Here is a 23,461-nt window from a genome sequence, read left to right on the forward strand (position 1 = left end):
CAAAATTATTAAATTATTCAGAAAATATTTGGTCTCCAGAAACTGAAATGAAAATGGACTTGGTAGGCATTTCAAGTCAATTTACTTACAGCTTGATGCAAAGTACTTAGATTTTTGTAAACTGGTTGGTTATCTAAAAAAGTTATCTACTTTATCTAAAAAAGTTATCTACTTTTGGGTGAGTTTTATTTTCTTTGGAATTAGAAGAATATTAAACCCATTGCCAGCAACAGTCAAAATTCTTTGAAGTCTTTAATGGATTTTTTTTTAAATTATCCATGAGTTTTCAAAAGCTTTTGAATTTTCTTCCAGCACTCATTCATTTCTGAATTACAGCAAAACAAACAAAAAGTCCTTCTCCTTTTGATAAATTTTAAGATATCTTCCTTGCTTCTAAGTAATTAAAAAATGCAGAATTGTTGCAAATCAGAGCTTCCAAGGCTATTAGTTTTCTGATCTTATTCAGCAACAGTTAAATTATGTGAATTGTTTTAGCACATTACTGAATGAAGAGAGATTTGAGGACACAGAAAGGATTTTGTCCAACTAAGTTTTAATTTCTTTGTTAGGAACAATGTAGTATATCTATTAGTTGCATTAAGAAACAGTATCAAATTCAGTTTATCTCCTATTCATTTCCAATACTGTAACTTTTCCTTTTTTATAGCTATGATCTTTCCTCCCAAATGAAATTAATTAGGCAAGGTAAGAAGTTGTGCTGAAGGCCTTGCCTTGCTTCCAACATAACAAGTGCATGAATTGGACACAAGAAACAGTTACAGCCCTGTTGCAAAAGGTACAGAGAAAATTCCTGCCTCGTTTGGAAAAAGACATAGATTTTGCAGTTTTTCTGTCCTAATCCCCTTTATACCAAGGTAAATAGCACCAATTCTTCTCAGGTAGAGCAACAAATAATGGGAATGAGTAATATCATAACAAGTCAAGGCAGCAGAATGAAAGATGTTAGTTGTTGATTTCTTTGTTTGTCTTCAGATAACATATAATAATCCCTCTATTTCTTTTTTTTTTTAATACTAAATACAATGATATATTTACTACTCTTACTGATGATGATAAGTGGAAATCTGACGCTGAAAGTCATGCATTGAAATTAGTTGATTCCATCCAGTATAAATACACATACATTTTTCCTTTAGATACTGAACAGTCTTAGCAAGCTGTACTGACAGACAGCAAAATATTGGGAGAATATACCCTTTGTAGTTTTCAGGAGAGATGGCACAACTCTTTTTTTTTTTTTAATTCCAATTAACTGTACTACGTAGATTAATCTCAGAACATGTTAAGCAAGAAGATGACAAAGCCCTTAAATGAAAATGAAAAAAAGAAACAAATTAGTTGCAATACATTGCAGTGTGACCAAACCTCCTATACATATGGAATAACATTTCCCATTTATAGATCTTTAGGAGATTTTGACACAGGTGCTCTAATTTCACAACCCAGAGTACAAAAAAAAGAGGTGGCATGTGGGGGAAAAGAATAGCATAATGAAGTAAGAGAACAACCTCATTCTTACAGCACTGAGTGATTGGTCTTAGTCAATCTTCAGAAAACTAAATATAGAAAGGTTCAAAAAGGATTAAATCTGCAGTAACTGAGGGTGTCTAAAGAGGTTATGAAATGAACACAAAGTTTAATTAATTCAATAGATGAGAAACTGCTTAATGGCATAATTACTTGAATTTATTGCAGATATTTCATAATATGTGTGAAATGAATACTTTAACCCTGAAATTACTGAGTTGCATGATTTACTCCTTGCTACTGAAGAGATGATTCACTTAATTATTAACAATTATTTTACTCTATTATTATTATTCTGTGATTTTTAAAATATATGTGCCCTGATTTACATCTCTCAAACCAAATCTCCTCATTGATGAAAGAAAAGATAAAAACTATTTGCTTTCTAGAAATGCATATAATACTCGGGAGATGCTGCCTGGGAGGGTATTATTGTAACTCTAAATTATCCCTCTACACTTATAAAGAAGTGAGAATAACTAAATTATGTACTACATCTTTTGCCATGAGGTAAGACAATTCAAGTGCCATAGGAAACTGAAAAACAAACAAACAAACAAACAAACAAACAAAAAACCCCAAACAAAAAGAAAAACTTACTTTCTTAGTTCAACAAACAAATACGTGGCATAACCGTGTTCCCACAATGTATGTTTTATTGTAAATACAGAAACATGCATGGAGCTATACATCTGATGTGCCACCTGGTTTTGGTTGCTTTCAAATACTGAACAGCATAAATATCACTGGCTTACAGTCCCTTTTACATTACTTTTTCTTCCTCCTAAATGTGTCAGAAGATTATCAAAGCTATTTTTGCTACTCCATTTCTGTCTGTATCGTTGTTTCAGTATTAGCTGCAAGTCCCTGGTTCACATCAGGTTCTCTCATTGCTGTTGAGGTTGTCAAAATATCAAAAGATATTTTTCTTTTCCCTGAAGATCTATCATAACCAATAAATTAATCACGCCATCAGAAGGAAGTTTCTTGTTTGACTGCATTTATGAACTTAATGAACTTTATTTTAGAAGTTTTCCTGGAGCTTTTACACACTTAAGCCGATACAAGTTTATGATGCAGTTTCTTTCTCTCAAGTTAGATGCACAGACTAAACTGTGAGCTTTGAAGATCTAGAGCTGATCGTTGGTTGATTGGATATATGCAGACAGAAGCAGCGTTCTGAAGGATCAAGGAACTAAAATAAATTAAAGAACACCTGATGTGATAAGTCGGATTTTACCCTGGCTATTTCATCTGTATTAATCAATAAATCTATTCCCTGCTTTCAAAAAGCTTTGAGGGATGATAAAAAAGATATTTACCTAGTTGAACTTTCAAAAGCACCTAAATGCCTAGTACCTTTAAAAATGGATTTAAATACTTTGGTTACATTGAAGAAACATGTACTTCCCATGAATTGAGTGGAAAGGCACATTGACTTGTAAGGGTGCCTGAACTGAGCAGTAACCTACATGAACCAACAATTTTTAGACAACAACATGGATGGTTTTGCCTTTCTTTATTCAGAGAACTTGTCAGTCTTATAATGATCTAAATCAAAGATCAAAATCAAAGAGCTTCTGGGGTTTGGGGGAATGGGAGTGTCTCTATGTACTTTACTGATTACAAGCTCAAAAGCTGGATAATGACCCACATTTTTCTGTTGATGATGTCGGTATTAGGCCAAACTATTATTAGAATTAAATCAACATGGATTTGTACATCCAAGAGTGTTTTGACCTTATCTTTGCATCTCGTGGCTGATGTTGAGAAATCTTCAGTATATTTCAAGCAGATAGGCAATGGATTTTTGTCATAGAAAGGGAAAAGACCTGGTCACGATGCCACAAAATAAAACTCCTCAGATGCCTATGGTTTTAAGCCATAAATAAGATAACGGTGTATTTATTCCAGTATTATTTCTATGCATTAGGAATATACAAACTTTAAAATAACGACAATTGATGAAGTTGTTGAGAGATATGAATTTTAACATGTCACGAATTGCGTTACCAATGTAATAGTGTGGATTTCCTGCTGATAATCATGAGCTTTGAATCAGGCCTTCCAAACTCTCCTATCTGAGAAACTCTAATTTTTAAAAGGACAAGGAAAAGGGACCGAATGATCTCAACTCATAAAGGTGATTTATGTTGTATGGATCAGATTTCTCAGGCACTCAAAGGTACTTTCTCCCTTCTTAGAAAGGAGGTAAAATGGTGAAAGGATAACTCAGTTTCATATTCTTCCTGCTCACACAGATCCACTCTTATAATCTAAATATAATGAGCAGCAGAAATCCTTTACCCTTTGGTAGTGATAGATTCACAGAGATACCAAAAAAATACATGCAGTAGCTGTAATTACAATTCCTTCTGGAAAATTCCTCTGCATCAGGGAAGTGATGGTGCATCTCTCTCCTGTTTGGCACAGAGCTCTGATGCAGCATGAACTCCGTCCAACTAAATAGTATTACCTCTTATCCCTACACAGGGAAGATGTGTTTCAGCACAAAACTTATCACCCTTGAACTTAAAATATTCAATACGTTCTGGAGGAAGAAAAATATTTCACTCATCTACTCCACAGTTCTTAGTAGCAAGAGCTGATAAGTACTCACCTTCTATAAATAGTATAATTACCAAATAAGTCAAGGATGTTTAAAAAGATTAGTAATAACATCTTGAATAAAATACTTCATATACTTAGTTTTTAAAACCAGTTCTCAATCCATTATCATCAAGATTAATCAACTAATATTCGGATATGAGGAAACACTGAGGAGTCATAATTGCACAGTGTTAATCAAAGACAGGAAGAGTGATGAGAAAATAAAATAAAAGGAGGATAGTTTTGTCAGATTTTTGCCAGACATTTGTGCATACCAATTTTCTTTTGCATATGTGACTTGACTAAGCATATGATGAATGTTTTCAAATTATAAGTCAACAACAGTAACATGAATGAATAATCAGTTGTTGAAAATAAATCTCCAAAAATTGGTTTTGAATGACTTTTCCTCAAAAAAAAAATGGACAAACATGTTATCTCAACTCGGGTTACAGTAAGTTTCTGATATTCATTGATTTCAGATCAATGAATATCTTTTTGTTTCTGCAAGAGAAAATCAATTTGTGTATTTAGGAGATGGCAAAGATTTAAATTTTTTAAAAAAACTCTTAAAACCATTTTTTTCCTGTGCATTTTGACATATTTCTGTTATCTCACATGGATTCTGAATTAAAAGAAGATGAACTTTGGAGCCACTTACTAAAGCAGAGCATCTGAAAAAATATGCTGCATGTTGTCCTTGAAGCCTTGACCCAGAAAAGCTAGGATCAAGGAAGGCAGGCTATATTGCTGAGTAAATATGACAAATATGACAGGAATTATTCAACATTTCTTAAATAAATCCAAATCTTGAAAATGTACAAGTCTCAAATATATTAATCTTCTGGAAAAAAAAAAAAGAATATATATCATAACAAAAGGAATTCCAATACTTCCAACTGCTAATATATTTTGCTCGTCTAATTCCAGCACCATTTTTTGTATTTTTTTAATATGTATTTCACCATGGTTTCTTTGCAGGAGCCATTCTCATGTCAGCTGCTTTTATGAAGTATTCTGTTTATTGACCCTTAGTCTCCCACCTCAGATCAATTGAGAGTATACAAGTAATTTAAAATATTGACATTGAACAAAGATATTAAGGTGTAGCATCAACATTTTTCCTATAGCTGGTTTCAGTATTTTTCTTCAGAAGAACATAAATAACCTACTTGAATATAAAACGGCACCTGACTGACATTTTCAAGTTCACAGGAAAATAGATGTTCCTCTGTTATACAGAAAATATGAAATTTAAGATGTACTCTCTAGTACATCACTTTCTAGTAAAATAACTAGAACCACATTAGAACCACAAACTTGAGATTCCCACCTCAGCTAATTGTGAATATACTTTGAGTTTGTAAATATATTCTGTGAGAAGTAGGTTCACTGGGCAGTCTCTAGGCTTTGAATTTTATTAACCGACCTTGGTTACAGTTAAATTCTAGTGTTTTAGCTGACCTAGTCACCTGGATGACCAGATCAGAGACACAGTAAGGATGTACATCAACCTCCTGTCAGAGTACTAACCCACATTTCCCTCTGAAAGAAATAGTCAGCAATGAAGATGATATGTGATTGAGTCTGTTGGGAAGTTAAGATGAAACTGCTGCAAAAACTACAGTATTTGGGAAGATTAGGCATACGTAGACCTGTTCTTGGATGGAAGTTCTTGCATTCTAAAAGCCAGGTGTTTTGTTGATCTGGCAACTGCAGGTGATCATATTCTATAATTATCTTCCAGGTTTCTTGAATGGCAACCAGTAGGGAATTTTTTTTTTCTCTCACTGATTTTTAGAAGTGACCATTTTCTTTTTCCTTGCCACAACTCTCTGCTCAACATTTTGCAAAAACAATACCTAGTTTCTAAATATTCATACCTTATTCCATTCATTACAGACATTCCAAATTAAAACTCTGGAACTGAAGAATGATGTTTCATGGTTTCCATTTCCAAGTTTCTGAGCAGTTCTGTAGCATATTCTTTTGTATGTTAAAAACTAGTCTATCAAAATATAATGCCAATTTAAGCCACAGCCATTATTTATATTACTAGTAAGGAGGGAAAACGTAGTGGTAAATTAATCTTTGTGCAGCAAAGAACTCCTTAAAAAGGTTTTCAGTATGCATAGTAATGAACTATTGCTATCTCTCCTCAACAGATATCTTTAAATAACTATGTCCAAAGTTGTTTAAAATCCTTTTCCTAGAATTTCAGTTTCAGTAATGCAAGGAAGACTGATTCCTCACTTATAACGCTGATCAACACAAGCCTCCTTTTTTATCTTCTGCTTAATATAGGGAACTCATGAATCAGCTATGACTTTTACATGCCTTCCCTCTGACCTTCCCACAGATAATCATAATAACACTGGGCTGCTGAGAATCAATCAGTTTTCATAAAGGCAGCAGCCTTCAGATTAATCTCATATTATTAATTCTACAAGTTAAAAAGACAAGCAGAAAGACAAGATGGCTCTCAGTGCTATTTACTTCCCTAAAAATATTTCCTGTGGATAATAAACAAACAAATTTCCAATCTGGTGAAGCTGTAAATTTGCAGCCTTCATGAAAATTAATTTAAATGGATGTGACTGTGAGGTTGGGATTGTAAAGATTAGGGAGACTCCTGTAGTTATAATTGCCTGTTCAGTTCATCTGCTGCTCTGTCACTCAAGAGTGGCACAGCTGCATTAACAACTCTAATCATAATCTAATTCTCAGATCAAATTCCCATCTTCAATATATCCTTTAATAAAGCTTCCATACCCCATCTTTTAGCCTTAATTATTGCTTCCTGTCTCCCCTGACAACCAAATTAAAAGGTACACGCAGTAGTTCTATAATAAAAAAATAGCACAGATACAACAACTGTACTGCAAATTCACACTAACCTTGAGAAGGTTGGATGGTTTGTGATAACTAGATTTTTACTGATAGCATGAGCACTAGAAGATAAGAAATACAATTTTATAATCATGTATTGATTTTTCTTTTTTTTCTGCTAATATGGAAAATTACCTGGGCCAGTTTTTAGATTAGCAAAGCGAAAAAAAGACGATTTTATAGGAAAACTGTCTAGATCTCAACATGTGAACTGTTTTACCTTCTTAACCTGGAGTTCTTGACGTGTCAGTTGTTGACAGTAGACATTGTACTAGTTAAAGCTAAATCCCTTTTGCACAAGAACTGAGATGCCAAGTCAGCAAGATAGTTAATTAGGCATCTACCTTATGGCATATTATTAATGCCAAGTCAATAAAACTGTTAGCATGTTTAAAGTTAGTAAATATAAATATACTTTTTGAACAGAACCCAAACATTCAGTGCCTTGTCTGTGTAGGATTCTGTTTTGTCTGTTGTTCTGTGCAAATGAGGATTTCAATAAGAGAGTTAAACTCTTGTCTATGTAAATATAACAAGATGGCACATCCTCACTTCTGAGCTAGAAATGTATTTCTCTGAAACTTTAAAAATAGAGTAATACAATCATAGTTGAATTGAGAAAATTATTAAAAATTTAACATGACTGGACAAGTATTGACAACAAAGGAGAAAACAATAGTCAGCGTCAGTAAGGGAGAAAAAGTTTAAGCAATTATCGAAATATTTCAGCTGAGGTAGGCAGGTTTTGAATAAAAGAGCACACTATGGTGTTGAGATGATTTAAAAATGTAGCCCTGGATTTCAAGGGCAGTAAGCAATGTCTGTCAGGAAATGGTTTCATAGATAAGAGAGGTCTGCAAGAATGCCAAAACTTTAAACATGGCAGATTTTAATTATCCTGATACCAGTATTGATTTGGATAAGAACTGTTTCAGGGCTAAGGAGACAAATGTGTTTGAGAAAGTAGAAAAGGATTTATTTTTCCAAGCAATGTGCTGACCAGTTTTAGTGTCTTGGGGCTATCTTGTGAGTGAATGAGTCTTGAATAAACCAGGACATTGGGGACAATTTAGTGCAGGCAATGAATGTGAAACAGAAAATTCAGCAGAATGAAAAGGATTTATCATTTAAATGGATACAGACTAAAGAATTCTGGCCCAGAAAAGAGTGTGTTCAGTCATTCTCTTTTAGGATATCTAAAAGTGGGAAATGAAAAATGTTGCATAATATTGTAGGTCAGTCCTGAAAATGAAGAGATTTCTCCTAGATTTCTGTTGTCACATACCAAACTTAAACAAGTGATCTGAAACACTCCAATATTTAAAATTTCGTTTGCACTGCATCAAACATTTCTGCTGGTCTTGGAGGCTCCCACCAGTTTTGCAACTGGTGAATGTTTTAACTTCTCACTCATCAAAAAAAAGAAATTCCTCTTTTTCCCTTGATTTCATTTTTTGAGACTTGAAGTATGACAAAGGTGAAGAACATAATCCAGTTATGCTTTCCTTAAAGAATAAAACACATGAACTGGGTGTAGGTACATAATTTTTGATCATTAAACTGAAATAAGGAGAAATATTTCAGTTACTAATTTCTTTTATAATTGGTGGTTTTATGATTACCTGGGTCTTGCCAGACCTGAAGCTGTCGTGTTGTACCAGGGTCAGCATTTGTCAAATTGTTATATAAATCTTTCTAAAATCATAAGCCCTCTGTTATTTGATGGCAGTAATTACCATACAGCTCCTTTCATCCTTGTAATGTATTTATCTTTCCAAGAGTCTGTGGATGTAGGAATGTGTTACTCTTCCCACCTTTTGTTTTGAAAACCAAAACAAACAAAAAAAGAGGTGATTCATCTCCATCTGTAAAGTGAAAACATAGTTTAAGAGGGGTGCATAAACTCTTTTAATGGTCAATGGAGAGAGATCAGTTGCCTTTAGAAGGCAATTCCAATTACGACACAATAGTACCTGAGGTGAATCATGGGAAAGAGCTCCAGAGTCCCCAGTATGGGAACACTTCCTTATTTGTTGGATCCAAAGGAAACTGAACATTGAGGAAGTGATCCAGAGACAAGCAGTAGAAGAAACCTGTGCAACCCACTGTGACCCCATCAGTGAGTGTTACACTAGTTTCATCCCAGGAGTAAGAGCTACACTGCCCCTTCTCGCTGCTTAGAAACATAAATCAGGGTCGGATGGGAAAGGGGGGAAAGAGGCATTTGTGAACACTCTAGAATTACACTTTATAATTTTTCCTGTAAAAGCAAATTGTAAACTTTTTGTCCCTAATATGATTCATCTGGGACTCTGTGTATTCATTAAAAAAAAAAAAGCAGAAGAAGACCAATGTCAAAACAGTAAGGGGACTTTCTCTGGGCTCCGTATCAGGTTTTACCCTTTGCCAATCAGAGCTTGAATTTAAAAAAAAAATCCCTATCTGAGAGATTGATAACCTTATGAAAAAATATTGGCTATTCTGACGTGAAAGGCTAAACCTCATTTTTCTTTTTTTAAATAAATGCTTTGGCTCTGAGAAATACTTAGAGCTGAAACTTTCTTTGAAATCAGCTTTACATTTTGCTGAAACAGCATTTTTTAAAGAAAAATATAAGTGTCTGAATAACTGTTAAAATGCTCTGCTCTATAAATTTGATATTAAAGCTACATTTATAACTACAGGAACTATTGGATGCTTCAAAAATTTAGGGCAAAGCAGTATGGTTCAGTATCCAAAATGCAAAAGGCTTATCTGTGCTACCTACACTTCTTGTGTTAGCAAATTCAGAGTACAAATTCTGTGAAAAAGTCTTTTATCAAGGTTTCTGATACTCATTGTTCTGTTGGCTTTCTTGCTCTCTTTCTTTTTTTTTTTTTTTCTTCTTTTTCCTTGGAGCTGGGAATGGTACTAGAACAGATTTATTCATAAATGTGTCATGGCTTGGCTCTGTTATGTGAGAACTAAAATCTGTGGGGTTTTTATCTTTTCACCTCTCCAACCTCACAATCTTCCCACCCTATGAAAGCATGGAATCACTTCTATTCTATTCTTATAAGTATTAGGACAGATGAACGTCATTCCTGGCTTTTGATCCTTCCTGGTCTTTCTCAGTCTTCACCTAATATTGCAAAAGGAATATCCCTGTTATTCATGGCAGGTGATGTCACACCAGGAAGTGTATGTTTTGAACTATACAAATACAGATAGGTAAGCACTATGTAAAATTGCAAATCTAAATAATCAATAAAATTTGTATTTTAGCAGTCATCCCCAAGGGTTATTGATCTAAGAAAAGAGGGAACCAATTTAGTCTCGTGTACTTTATTTTGGCAAACTCTCGTTACCTATGTGTCTATCCACAAAGACATACAAACAAAGAAAACAAAAGTTTATTCTTTTTCCACTGTGTACGCTTTAAGAAGGTTTTGGAATTAATAATGAAAAGATACCTGTAGAGGTACTTCTGAGCATTTCCACATGAACATCTTTTTAGGCCTAGAGCATCTTACTGGTAGAAACTGTTGTTATGCATGTGTTCCATTCAGTCAAGGTATGGGGCAACGAAACAACCCTTCAGTCTACATTCAGCAGAGTCTACATTCTTTGTCAGATCTAGTGCCCTCTTTGTACCTTGAAGACTTCATATTATAAAAACTACATACACATTCTCGAGCCTATAACTCCTTATCTTGCTTTGAACTTAACATTTCCTTATTAACAATGATCTCTCTGAGTATCCTATTAACATTATCCTTCACAAAGGAACAAATTTTCAAAGATAAAGAATCTTGCTAAGAGGTTTAAGAACATAAGTTATACCACTTCAGCTTTGACTTTATTGTTTACTCATTTTATCTGTTTCCATTAAGCACCACCTACACATTTTTTTCTTGTTACTCTGCTCTTTGCATTTTTATGTTACATATAAAATGAGGCATAGTTCAGAGCCACAGATTAAAGACAAGTTTATTTTTTGCCTGCTGTTTTCTGGATCTATAAAACTGGTATTCTTGGTTGCACATTTGCCCAGTTTCAGGTGGGTGGAGGGAGTGTTCCTACACAAACTACCTTAGAGCTTAACTACCCTCTTGATATGCTACAGATATCAACTCTGTGTTCCTCAGAATTAAAAGATCTGTGTAAAATTCAAAGCCCTCTAAAGTATTACCCAAATCATTGGAGAACTAACTGGTGTTTCTGAGTTGGAGAAAAGACCACCTTTTCTAAGTTTCTGTACCTCCATGGATGTGGGTTCTTGATGAGCTCCTGCTGGGAATCCTCATCCATCTGGCCAAGCTGGGATACCTGCTACAGGAATTGTGCTAGAGCCCAGGAAAGGTCATGTCCAGTGACTGGTCACAGGAAGGACATGGCAAGCACTGGCTGAAGTGTTGAACTGGGGACGGTGCCTGAGCCCATATATTTAAGTAAGGCAGGAGACTTCATCCACTCAACGGACAGATTGAAACTTTGAATTTCTCAATGCATTGAGAAAAGACTCACATTGTTGAAAAAAAAAAAGAAAAAAAATCATGATGTGAAACCAAGAATTCAAGATCTGTAAGATTTAAAGCATCACACAAGGCAGTTTTAAATTACATAAGTAACAACAATACCGCAATTATACGTAGGAAAATATTCTTCAGCCATTTCCCAACAGAGTCCCATTGGGAGTTTTGCTTTGACATCCATATACATTTTAAGATTGTTTTATTTTTGGCCTTTTATTTCTTGTTCTAGCCAATTACCTTTTGCCAATGAAGCTCTTCAGTGTATCCCTTAGATTAATTTTTCTTTATTTTATTTTTAAAATATTTCATGCTTGTTTCAGTGTTGAAGGTGATTGACAATGGGGTTATTTTTTGGTGGGTTTTTTGTTTGTTTGTTTGGGGTTTTTTTCTTATTGTTGTTTGGTTGGTTTGGTGTTCTTTTTTTTTTTTTTGTTTTCGGATCCTTGAATATTCCTGCAGTCTCTTCTTGATCTTTCCTACTTTTCATACCTTCTCTGTAATGAGTCATCCCCGTTGGTGCATGAACAGCTAATTGCATATTTTTTTATTTAATTATAGTTATTTTTTGCCTCTGATGAAGTCTTTCTCCTGGCATTCATTTCATCCAAATGAAAATAAACTACTTGTCTTCAGGTACTATTATCATAGAGCATGTTTTCCATTGTGAGAGGGTTTGTTTACAGGTTTACATTGAATCTCCTGATGATAGATCAATAAAATGATGCCCTCCCCCACCTAATTATTTCTGTTTTGATAACAATAACTATATTTTACTTCTCTACACTTGAAAAAGCAACGTTAGCGTTCATATTCTTATAGATATATTCAATAGTTTCCCGGTAGTTTATAAGCCTGTAGTAAAATACGATCCTCTTTCTTTTTTGAACTTAAAACCTTGTCCTCTCTTTTCTGTCATTTTCAATAAACCACCCAAAGTCTGCCTTGTTTGCCAGTGAATAAAAGTGTATGGTTCAATTACAGGAGTGATGCTCTGAAGGTTAAATCACTTCACTGCGTCTCTTGTACTCTGTGTAAGGAAAGACTTTGATTAACGAAGTCTTTCACATTAACAATGATACTTTATGTTGAGTATAGCATTTTGGAATGAAAATGAGCAGTTGGATTGCCCTGTCTAATCTTTGTAGCATTATATTGTTAGGGTTTCATAATTTTTTTCAAACACATTCATAGCCACAATGATTACTTTAAGGAATAATCCCAAGGCTACAGCCTTGATTCTTTGAGTTTACAAATGAGTGTTACGCTTAAAACAGATTCCATGTTGAGGTGTGAAAGGTGACAATTTCTTATAGCAGTGTTTACTATTCTGACTACTAGTTTCTCAATGTGAATGAATATTATCCCTTAAAAAATTCTTTCCGGAGATCTTTTTTTCTACATTTTGTATCAGAAAATTTGAGAAAGGAAGTTAATTCAGTAATTAATAGGTCTACATTCTTCAGCCTTATTGTAACAGCCTAATTCTTTTTAAATCACTCTAAACAGTTTTTGATATTTCTTTTACTTCACAATTCCTCAGTGTAAGGCACAGGCAAGAGCTCTAATTGCAGATGTACATCTACACTTTAGTGGGGCAATATTCCATGACTATTTCATGTCATGCATATAGTTCTAAAGCTTGTTTAAAGGAGGAGAAGCATTTGAAAGTAATTAGGCTGGTAATTTTAAGCAGTAGACAAATGTAATTGTTGTGAATGTCTTTATTCCATTTTTCAATTTCTAGGTCTCCATCTATTCAGTTTTATACTTTTTTACATGTATGACATCAAGTAGCAATTTCCCAGAACTCTATTGTAGTCATCCTTGGCTTTTTATCTAACCTCTCTTCATCTATGTCAATTGTTTCCTTTATGGATATTAGTGATGTAAATAGACCTCTCTTTCACTGACTGGAGCTTTGTCCCAACACATTGGAGATTGTAATGCAAGTTGTTTTTGAAAACTGTGGTCTACCTCATATATATGTCCTTTCTTCCTCAGCATTTCTTTTAAATACCAACTTTTTCATAATTAGTCAGGCTATTTCTTTCTTTTATCTTCTTTACTTCATCAAGAGCAAACTATCTATTGTGTTTCTATTTTTTCTACTTTATTGTGTTTCATACAATAGGTATGAAATGAGGGGGTTTGTTTCTAATTAAAATATTACTTACATTTTCTTTGTTCAACTCCTTATATTGTTAGCTGTCATTAATGTGGCTCACAGTGAGACCCTCTACAAAAAAGAACAGTGCAATTCACAAAGAGATCATGCTGATATTCAGATACCCCTTAACTTCAGGAAAGAAAGACTTAACAGCAAAAAAACAAAAAATGTTTAATTACCTTGGTGTCTTGATTTCTTTGAGCAGCGGAGCAGTCTTAATTTCCAAGGGGAATGAAATGTGAACTATGGGATCTGGTATCTCTGACAGCCACTGAAACTTTGGAGTAAAAAATGCCTTTAGGACATCAGAGCTAAGTGAGAGTGTTTTTCTTGGAATAATCCATTAGTCTTTGGATCACCCACAACAAAAGCAGGTCTACTAAGTACACAGAGATCATCTCGACTTTGCCTTCCTGTGTAGCTCAGAGCTGAGAACAATTCCCACAGCTGTTGTTTATATTCCTAACTTTTTTCCCCTATATTTGGCCACAAAAATGCATTTTCAGGGCTTGACAGCATGAACTGGTGTAAAAAATTTTTCAAACATCAATAAATGGCCTTGTTGTAGGCTTAGCTCCCTTTCTTTCTATTTCAAAGGGGCCTTTGATTTTTTCTGTTGAATATCTGAGAAGGGAGTGCAGGACCCAGACTTGGAATTTCATAATTACATTCCTAGCATAAATCAGCCAAAGAAAACTGTGTTATTGCCTTACAGAAAGTGCAGCGTAGGGCAAGACAAATGAAACTGAGTCTGAACAATAGATTCAATGCAGTGGATTTACTATAAATCATGTGCAAAGGTTACAGAATTTGGCTTGTTTTTCCCCGTGGAAAAAAATGAAACTTTGAGATGAACAGAAAACAATTTTGAATCTATCAGAAGGATTGATAAAACTGCTAACATTACTTCTTTATGAATCGTTATAAGATATCCAAATAAAAACTGGCAGACACAATCTACTCATTTCAAAATTTTTCATAAACAGTGTAAATACTTACACAGGACGTGAAATAAAATGACCTGATAGAAAGATCATCAAAGTCTTCTATATTTTTTTTCCCTGACTTCTGCGTACTTTGCAATCAGGTGCTTAGCTGCCAGGAAGGCCAATATCTTCAAAGAGCAGCAGTAAATTATAAAGACATTTCTCACCTCATTCCAAATATTCAATGTATTTACATTTCTCATTTTAAGATCATGTTATAATCTTTCCTGTACAACAAGGGTGAGAACATAAAAAATGGATCAGAAATGGACTGACAGCTCCTTGGATTTTGTGTTTTTTTAAGACCATTGTGGAATGACCTCAACTATGAAGTAGCACATGATCTGGAAGATATCTGAAAGCAAAGAATGGTAGAATACTAAATTCTTAGAGAAGTCATAGAGTGTGTTTCAGATTTTCAGACCATTTAGTACTTTATCCCACAATTAGACTGACTGCAGAGGTGTTATCTGAATCAATATAATACTCTACAACAAGAGGAAGAACACTACAGTTCAATATGAGATCATACTGACAGTCAGATACCCCTTAAATTCAGGAAATAAAGACTTAACAGTAAGAAAACAAATTTATATTTCATTTGCCTAATAAATGTAGGAGCACTGTGAAGGTTGATAACCTCTAAGCACAACCTTTCTTCCTATTATTGCAACAGTCTAGTTCCAGATTTTCTTTAAAATAAATGTTCCTTACTTTCTGACTCTCTTCAATTTTTTTTCTATTCAGATGTCAGTGGCCCAGGTTTCATGACAATCTAGCAAATTCACGTACAAATAAGACAAAAAGTATACAAAATTCAGCAACTTCCATTCTCAACTTTCTAAGATATATACTACAAATAAAAGCAAGGAAAAATATATTTGAGGTAAGGGAAGCAGTATTCTTTTCTTTATCTCAAAGCAGACTCCTTGAGCACACAGTGGACATAACCACATCAACCTTTGAAGCACTAGTTGTGTTATTTCATTAGTCAATGAAAGATTTAGAATTTCTCTTTAGGACATAAGCCATCTGCATTGCCATGTGCAAAACTGAACTTACAGAACCTTGTTGTTATTTATTTGCCTTACAATCATTTCCACAATTTGCAAACATGGTCCTTTTTTATGGTTTGATGAGAGCCACAGCTTTTCTTGCCTTATAAGGAACTATAGCTTGAAGAGGAATTAAAGGCTCATAGCTTCAAACACTGCCAGGTATCTGGCACCACAGGTCCTAAGAGTAAAATATTCCTGAGAAGTAAAGAAAGTACTTAGCAGTTGATGTCTTAGAGGAAAATGGGTCTCCTGATGGGCAGCTGAGCTATCTGACCCCATTGGCAAGCTTTTCCTGAGCAAAGCCATGTACCTTGGCTGCAGGACTGATGTCCATGGCTGTATTCAGAGGAGGAGGAGGATCTGGAAGGGAATCAAAGCCTCCCAACCCCGCCTGTCAGCAAACCAAGCCACTGTCCTCAAGGTCACAGTCAACAGTTCTGTCATGCTAAGAAATGACACCACATCTTCTTATTTTTCTAGTATTTTAAATTTTGGGGAGGGTATTTTAGTGGGGCTTTTTGTTTGTTTTCTGTAAGTAGGGCTTTTGCTTTTTTTTTTTTTTTGTAGACTGGAGAATATTTTTTTCTCCTTCTGGGGAAAATTAGACATAAGTGGCTTTAAGGCACTACTGCTGACATTTATGGATATCCTGCAGCTCCCAGAATATTACCCACCGTGTTTATAATGTCACTTGTGCAAACTTACTACCCATACGAGTACATTTTCAGTAGTGTAAATCAATTTAGAAACTCACTGTGTGTTTATGTAAAGCCTAGTTCATACAGGAGGAGCTGTAAACACTTTGTCTCAGTTTCATCACAGCACAACAGCTTTGTTCCCTGTGATGCTCATTTTCCTTAGGCCTTCCACATAATACTGACAAAGTTAAAATCCTGTCAGTATGTGGTTGCCTTGCCCTTTCCTGGTAACTGTCAGATTTGTACTTCAGTAACAGTTAACAGGATGGTATTGTTTCCAAGCAAAAGAAAAATCAAATGTCTTTGAGACCACAAGATATGACCCACTGTTTTAATTAGCAATTTTTGAAGACTGCAACCTGAAATGAATCTGATATTCAACAGGTACCCTTTCTCTATTCAGTTGCAAATACAATTAAAAATCAGTTTTCATGCTATTTGAAAATTAACTAAGCAATTTTGCCTGTGTAATGTTGCAGAAATTTGTAAACTCACTTTAACTTGCTCTCCAGTTGGAAGCATCAAATTTAGCTGTATGAAGTGCATGAACTGAATGAAACAAAAAACCATAATTGTATGTTGATCCTGCCAAGATATACCCAGAACTCAAAAATATTAATAATTCAGGGAATTCTAAAGAGCTTGCAAAATCTTCTGATGTTTCTCATTAACAATGTTAGATTTAACACAGCCATGACAGCACAGATGATATCAGTAGGACAATGCCATGTTATCATCTCTCTGCTCTCCTGAGGATGCCAATATAACCTGTTTATTATATATCGCATCGTAACAGAAATTTAAGAAGTTGCCAACCTGTTTGCTGGTGGCCTTCTGTTAAAATGCTCAGCTGAAATGGTCCACTAGCTGCCCTCAAACAGCCACCTGAATCCTTATTCAGCTGCAATTTCTCAGTTTATCATCTCAAATGCTGTGAGAGGCTGTGCAGTGGTGTCGCTGCTCTGTCTCAGTAGAGACGGTAGAGAGGTTATTCTGCCTTTTTTTGTGTGTGTTTAATTTAAATTAGGGAAATAAAGCCCTTTGGGATCCCTTTATTCAATGTTCCAATTATCCAATTTTCCATTATTGAAAAATACAACTTCAGACAGCAAACTATTTCCCAAAAAACCAAATTATACAGGATCAAATGGAAAAAAACCCCAATGTAAGGATTCTGACCTTGAGTTGATGTAGACTTTAGAGGGTAAGTAACTAATTGCACCACCCTGGACGTGCTTTTCTTGCAGGCAGGAAGGGTTTCCCATATCCATCAGCCTCTGTCTTCACTATTATTTTTATTAGTGTTCTACCATGTAAAATTTGTTAAGTTTTCTATTCTGAGGAGGGACATGGTGTTGCATGACACGCTGCTAAAATTTCTACAATACAAAGAAAGGGATAAATTCTGGACTAGTAGATATTGTGTCCTGCTGAGACAGCATCAATTAAAAGTACAAATTATTTATAATATTTTTAATGATATTAACGCTATTAATGGTAATAATGGTATTTTTTTACAGTCTGCATCACTGTTTATAAGACGCCTCTGATGAGATACTTCACACCTTCCTTTTTTTGGTAACTGTTTCTAAAGTCCTCTTATCCTTATGCTGGCAAATATTTTCTTAACACTAACTACTAGATCTAATATGCTTTTCATGATTAGAGACACCTAAAAAATTATAGCCTGTAGTTGTATTGGTTTTGATTTTGCAAAATGACATCTGAAATTGAGAAAAAGGAATTTCATAACAATCACAATCTTTAACGAGGTGAAAAACCTCTGGAATACAAGATCAAGACATGCTTTTACACATATGAACAGAGAACTGCACCAAGTCTAATGTCTCCATAATTCTTAATATTTCTTCCAACAAGGATGGGAATCAACTGCTTCTTAGCAGGTTCTTAGCTGTAAAATGATGCAGGCAAGTTTTTCCTATGTCATTTATTGACAAATGGATTTTGGCCTAACACATCACAAAAGTATTTTGAGAAGGAACAAAAAGCTAAGATTACAAGTGTTTGAATTTTATTTGAATAATCAAAAGACCTTTTAAAGAAGTTGTTTTGTTACTGGTTGTAGGAGAGTTTGAGTCATTGAGATTTCCCTAGAAAATAACTAGTTATTTGAGATTTCTTATGTATTTAACTTTTACAAGGTTGGTTAATTTTTTTCATTAAGCACTAATTATGGCTGTTGAGTAACGTCACACATGACCCCTATCTTACAGGTCTGGGGAATCCAAAATACATTTTAGAGGTGTTTATTTGCAGACTTCTACTTTCTAGCTTCTTAATACCTCAGACATGTCTTTGCTGCAAACTAACACAACTCTAATGAAGCTGTGTGTACCTTTCTGTCAACTGGTGACCAACACTGTGTTTATTTTAATCTATTTTAAGCCAGCTCTTGGAGCAAGACTATAAATATTGCAAATCGAGCAAGCAGTACCACATTCTGCATTAACATGCACACACACATGAAGTTCATGCATTAAACTTTTATGCCTCCAAAAAAATAATTCTGAAGTCTCTTATCAGGCTTTCTGGATGCTTCCACTAATAAATAAACACAGAGGCCACGGCTGGCAGCAACTCTCCTGCAGAGTAAAGTGTCACCCTGTGTCACTGCCCATGCAGCAGAGCTTACTCAACACTCCACTGGTAAGCTGGATGATGAACTGGAAATGCCACTTCAGATAAGCATCCAAAAGTTCCAGATGCAGGGTTAGCCTGGGAGCAGGTGACTATTCCAGTATAACCCTGGAGCAGGCGTAAGTGACTGTGGGTAAAGGTGAGTGTCAGGGAGCTGCTAGGGGATATGGTCCCTGAGGGAAAGGACCTCACCCCAACTGACCGCAGCCCTGTCCCACAGCATAAGAGGAAAACAGGCATGGAAGCACCCCTAGAGCATTGTTTAGAAATGTACTGTTCTGTTACTCCTTCACTCACCAACACAGTCATAGCTAAGCATCTTGACAGGGTCCTAATTTTCAAGCCCAGGAAACAAGCCATATAGAGAGGCTACACAGCCCTGTAAAAACCTGTATTGGTCAGACCTAATAAAAGAAGGCAGGGAGTTATCTCACTGCTGGTGTTGCTGCAAGGAAAATCAGACTGATTTGGAGATTCTGGCTAGAGGAGATCCTTGCAAAGCCGGTGATTTGGCGGTCGTAGCCGCAAAAGTGGATATTGTGCTGCTGTTCCATGCAGAAATACCCAAGAGGACAGAGACCGGGATATCATTCTTACTGCTCAGATAATGAGTAGTTGATCGAGCAGCATTAAAGCAGCAAAGGGTCTGAGAGTTTCAACTGACAACAGACTAATTATAAATGAATGGCATAACGAGCTCGAAGAAACAGATAAAACTCAGTCAGAAATAGAAGGCATAGGGAATAACTGTTTTGTTCGACTTAGCAGCTGAGACATTATGCCTGCTTTTGGAAAGAACAACTTATAAAGTGTGGACAAATTTTTCAAAATCCAGAATCAGGGAGAATAAAAAAAGGTTAGGAAAATATTCTTTTAAATGAAAGAAACAGAAAATACAGAAAGAGAAGGGAATTTTAAAAATGTTTCGAAGGGAGACTGGAATTAGGGTCACTTGCTATGTGTAATATTCATCTTAAAATTTTAGTGGATTCTGTTGATTTTCACCTGTAATAAGGATTAAAGAGTAAACACCAAATAAGAAGTATTTTTATATGTTATTTTCATATTAAGTTCCATAAAATCAAGAATTTTCAGCCATAAGGCTTGGTCCTCAGTAGAGCTGGATTTTAGACTTAAGTAATTTACACAGATTGCAAATTAAAATTATAAACACCTTATTTTAAATTTTTAACTTTATTTTAAATCTGATTAGTCTATCTCTCCTTCTCCCTCTTCTTCTTCTCCATGTTTTTTTTTGTTTAGGGTTTGTTGTTGTTGTTTGTTGTGGTTTTTTGTGGGGAGAGGAGCTGTGGGCTTGTTTTTGGCAAAATAAACTCTGTTCAGTATTTATCAATCTGCCTGGAAGAGCAAGCTTACTGTGTTGACTGTGTGGAGAAAAATACCAGAATAAACAGCTTTATAAAGTACTAGAAATAATTTTAAACTGATTGTCTAATCTTTTAAATCAAAATTAAGGAAATCTTTGGTTAAACTACAGAGAACTAATCACATCTGTAAAACCCCAGCAATTTATAACATCTATTTGCTATAATGCCTGAGATTGTTTACTCCACTGGTTTACTGATAAAACCTGACAAATATGTCAGGGTGTTTTAATTAGTTCCTAACATAGAGCTTGCTATACCTGATCTACATATTTAAGTTGCTTTTAGTTTTGAAGACTTATTTGTGCTGTTAAATACTTAATTTCTAAATATCTCATTTGAATACTTTTACGTAAAACAAAGCTATCAGATCTTAAAGTAAAATGTAGTTGTCTGAATGTAGTATCTAGTGCCATTTGAGAGGACTTCAGGTTCTGAGACATGCATTGAGCTCTACTCTAAGTGTAACAGTACTTAATTGCAGAAGGCTTGCAGCTGAAATCATTCCTCTCTGAGGAGGTGGAACAGCAGGAGAATCCTGAATGCAAATACAATATTGGCTTATAGCAGACCCAGCACACACAGAGTCAGCTAAGAGCTTAGTCCTCAAAGTCTAAGTGCTGCTTGAAATTGTGTGGACTGACCATTTTATAGGACACAGCTTCAGAGAAGGCATCACTAATATAAAAATATTACAGGTTTTTAGTAGTTTCTGGGTCTTTATTTTAACAAAAAATTTAAGAAAATGTAAACAAAACAAGTTTTCAGCAACTCATTCTTAAGAATTTCTAAAACATTCACGACATCTCCTAACAAGGCTCTCCAAGCACTTTCACCCTGAAGCAGGCACACAAAAGTGCAGCCCAGATTTTCAGTTTGGGAAACAATTGGAAGGTAGGAATGATCAATTACACAGTCTTAACTTCAGATATTGCTACCAGTTCCCCTAATTAACAAGAGGCATCACTTCTGACCTGCTGTCATATTAAAATTCAGAATACGATAAAAAATCCCCAACAAACTGTTTCTACATTCAGTGGAATAAATAGAGAGGGGGAAGCAGAGAAGAGCTGGGGCTAGACATGAGGGGAATTCCTAATTCTATGGTGAGAGTGAAAGATATTTTTATTTACTGCAAGATGTGCAGTACATTTGCACTCCTGTTGATTGTTGTTTTAACCACACAAAAATTCAACTGCCTTCCCTCTACCATGCTGCGAGGCTCAGGAATGATCTGTCACATGAGAATCTCTTGTTTGCCATTTCATTTTCTGGCAGTTGTTAAAAGAAATTTATAGATCACACATCTTTGGCCAATAGATTTTAATCGTAGGTGATGTGTTTCTTTCCTGTTTCACGTGTTATGGTGTTGAAAGCCATTCTTTGTTACTGAAAACAGAAAAAAAACATAAAGAGTTGAGTTCTGACTTGCAATCTTACAACTTACATTTTTTTTCCAGACTGGATCAATTAAAACTACATAAATAATTTACAGTGTGATTATATGGGATCTACACTTAGTCCTCCAAAAGAATTTAGGTAATGAGAGGAAGTATCAGTAAATCATCTTACTAGAGTACCTGGATGTCCCAAGTACAACCTGGATTCATTAGTGTCAGAAGCACACACACACACACATATTAAAAGTGATTTTTCAAAAGCAGGGCTTACATCATGCATGAACAGGACAAGCAAAATTCAAAAAGGATGTCTCTCCACTAAGGTTGTACTGAAATCCTTATGCAACAGATTTTGATTTTACATGTTGAGAAATCTAACCAGGATTACATGATGTTTGACCACATGTCTGATATTGTCTGTTGTCTCCCTTAAAAAGCCAACTAAAAAGACAAGAAGACTTGACAACGATAGGAAAATAATTCAAACTTGCATGAATTATGATGACAACATATATTCTCACTTCTCAGTATATTCTGCAAAATGCTCTTTGCATTGGAGAAAATTGCATTAAAATGAAAGAACTACCTGTTTCAGTAACAGTCCTTTGATATATTACTGAAAAAAAATACTGTTGCTTTTCTACTAAGCAGGAGAGCATCAGAACATTATAGGCGAACTTCTTTTTGGTCAAATATAATCTTAACATTATATGTTTAGTCACTTACAGAGGGAAGAAACATGTGCAACTCACTGATCTATCAGTAATTGTTTTCCATGTTCCTATATCCTGTTCCCCAGAGCACATCTATCTTCAGAGTTCTTTGATTGTAAGTAAACTACATTTTTGCTTCCTGTCCCAAAATACCAGTTGTCACAGAATTAAGACAACACAAACTCTCCCTCAAGATATTAAGCCTTTGAGCATCAAGAAAAAAACAATTGCAACATGAAATAGAATATTTCCACCTTGAAACACTTCTGTTATATTATTTTACCCTACTACGCAGTCTTGGACTCTGATGGGAGGATCTCTGGTTGTGGCAAGTAGGGCACCCAAAGATTCTGCCTCTGTGTGCACAGCTCAGTTCAATCAAAGCAATATTTTATAAGAAATATCTTTTTTCAAGAGCCAAGTCATCTTTAGAAACAAAAAGCCCTCCCACATTATTGCACAGCATGGGGAACAGGAAAGGTGACAGAGTTAGTTCGTTTAGGAAAACCTAGGAAAAGTGTTTAGCAGGCAAGTAAAATAGTACCTCCAATCAGGTAGTGCATGGGGTTCAGAGTACCTGGAATGTTGTTGGATTTCCAGGCAAAAAGATTTGAACAACTATAAAATCAAAAGAATAAATAAACCTATTGTCTGATTAGGGAATGCAGGCCTAAATTGGATTGCAATTTTAAAACACAGTGAATATAAAGTTATAATCAGATCAACGAGCAGAAAATTTGGGGTAAACTGATCTATCTGTAAGTGATTAACCACTCTGGTTACTGCGAATCAGAGAATCATGGAATCTTTTTATGTTGGAAAAGACCTCTGATGT

At 35.1% G+C, this 23,461-nt stretch overlaps 2 long non-coding RNA genes across 2 annotated transcripts; both read right to left on the reverse strand.

Moving 5' to 3' along the window:
* Nucleotides 1–3,325: 3,325 nt before the first annotated feature.
* On the reverse strand, nucleotides 3,326–7,110 carry LOC116780541. Its single transcript, XR_004354515.1, has 3 exons — nucleotides 7,056–7,110; nucleotides 5,331–5,389; nucleotides 3,326–3,417 (listed from the first exon to the last, which is right to left on the reverse strand). It is a non-coding gene; the product is annotated as an uncharacterized LOC116780541 (long non-coding RNA).
* Nucleotides 7,111–8,469: 1,359 nt separating this feature from the next.
* Nucleotides 8,470–23,253, reverse strand: LOC116780536. Its single transcript, XR_004354512.1, has 4 exons — nucleotides 23,171–23,253; nucleotides 22,185–22,354; nucleotides 13,736–13,795; nucleotides 8,470–8,552 (listed from the first exon to the last, which is right to left on the reverse strand). It is a non-coding gene; the product is annotated as an uncharacterized LOC116780536 (long non-coding RNA).
* Nucleotides 23,254–23,461: the final 208 nt, after the last annotated feature.

Source organism: Chiroxiphia lanceolata, chromosome 1, assembly GCF_009829145.1.
Source record: "Chiroxiphia lanceolata isolate bChiLan1 chromosome 1, bChiLan1.pri, whole genome shotgun sequence".
NCBI classification, from domain to species: Eukaryota; Metazoa; Chordata; class Aves; order Passeriformes; family Pipridae; genus Chiroxiphia; species Chiroxiphia lanceolata.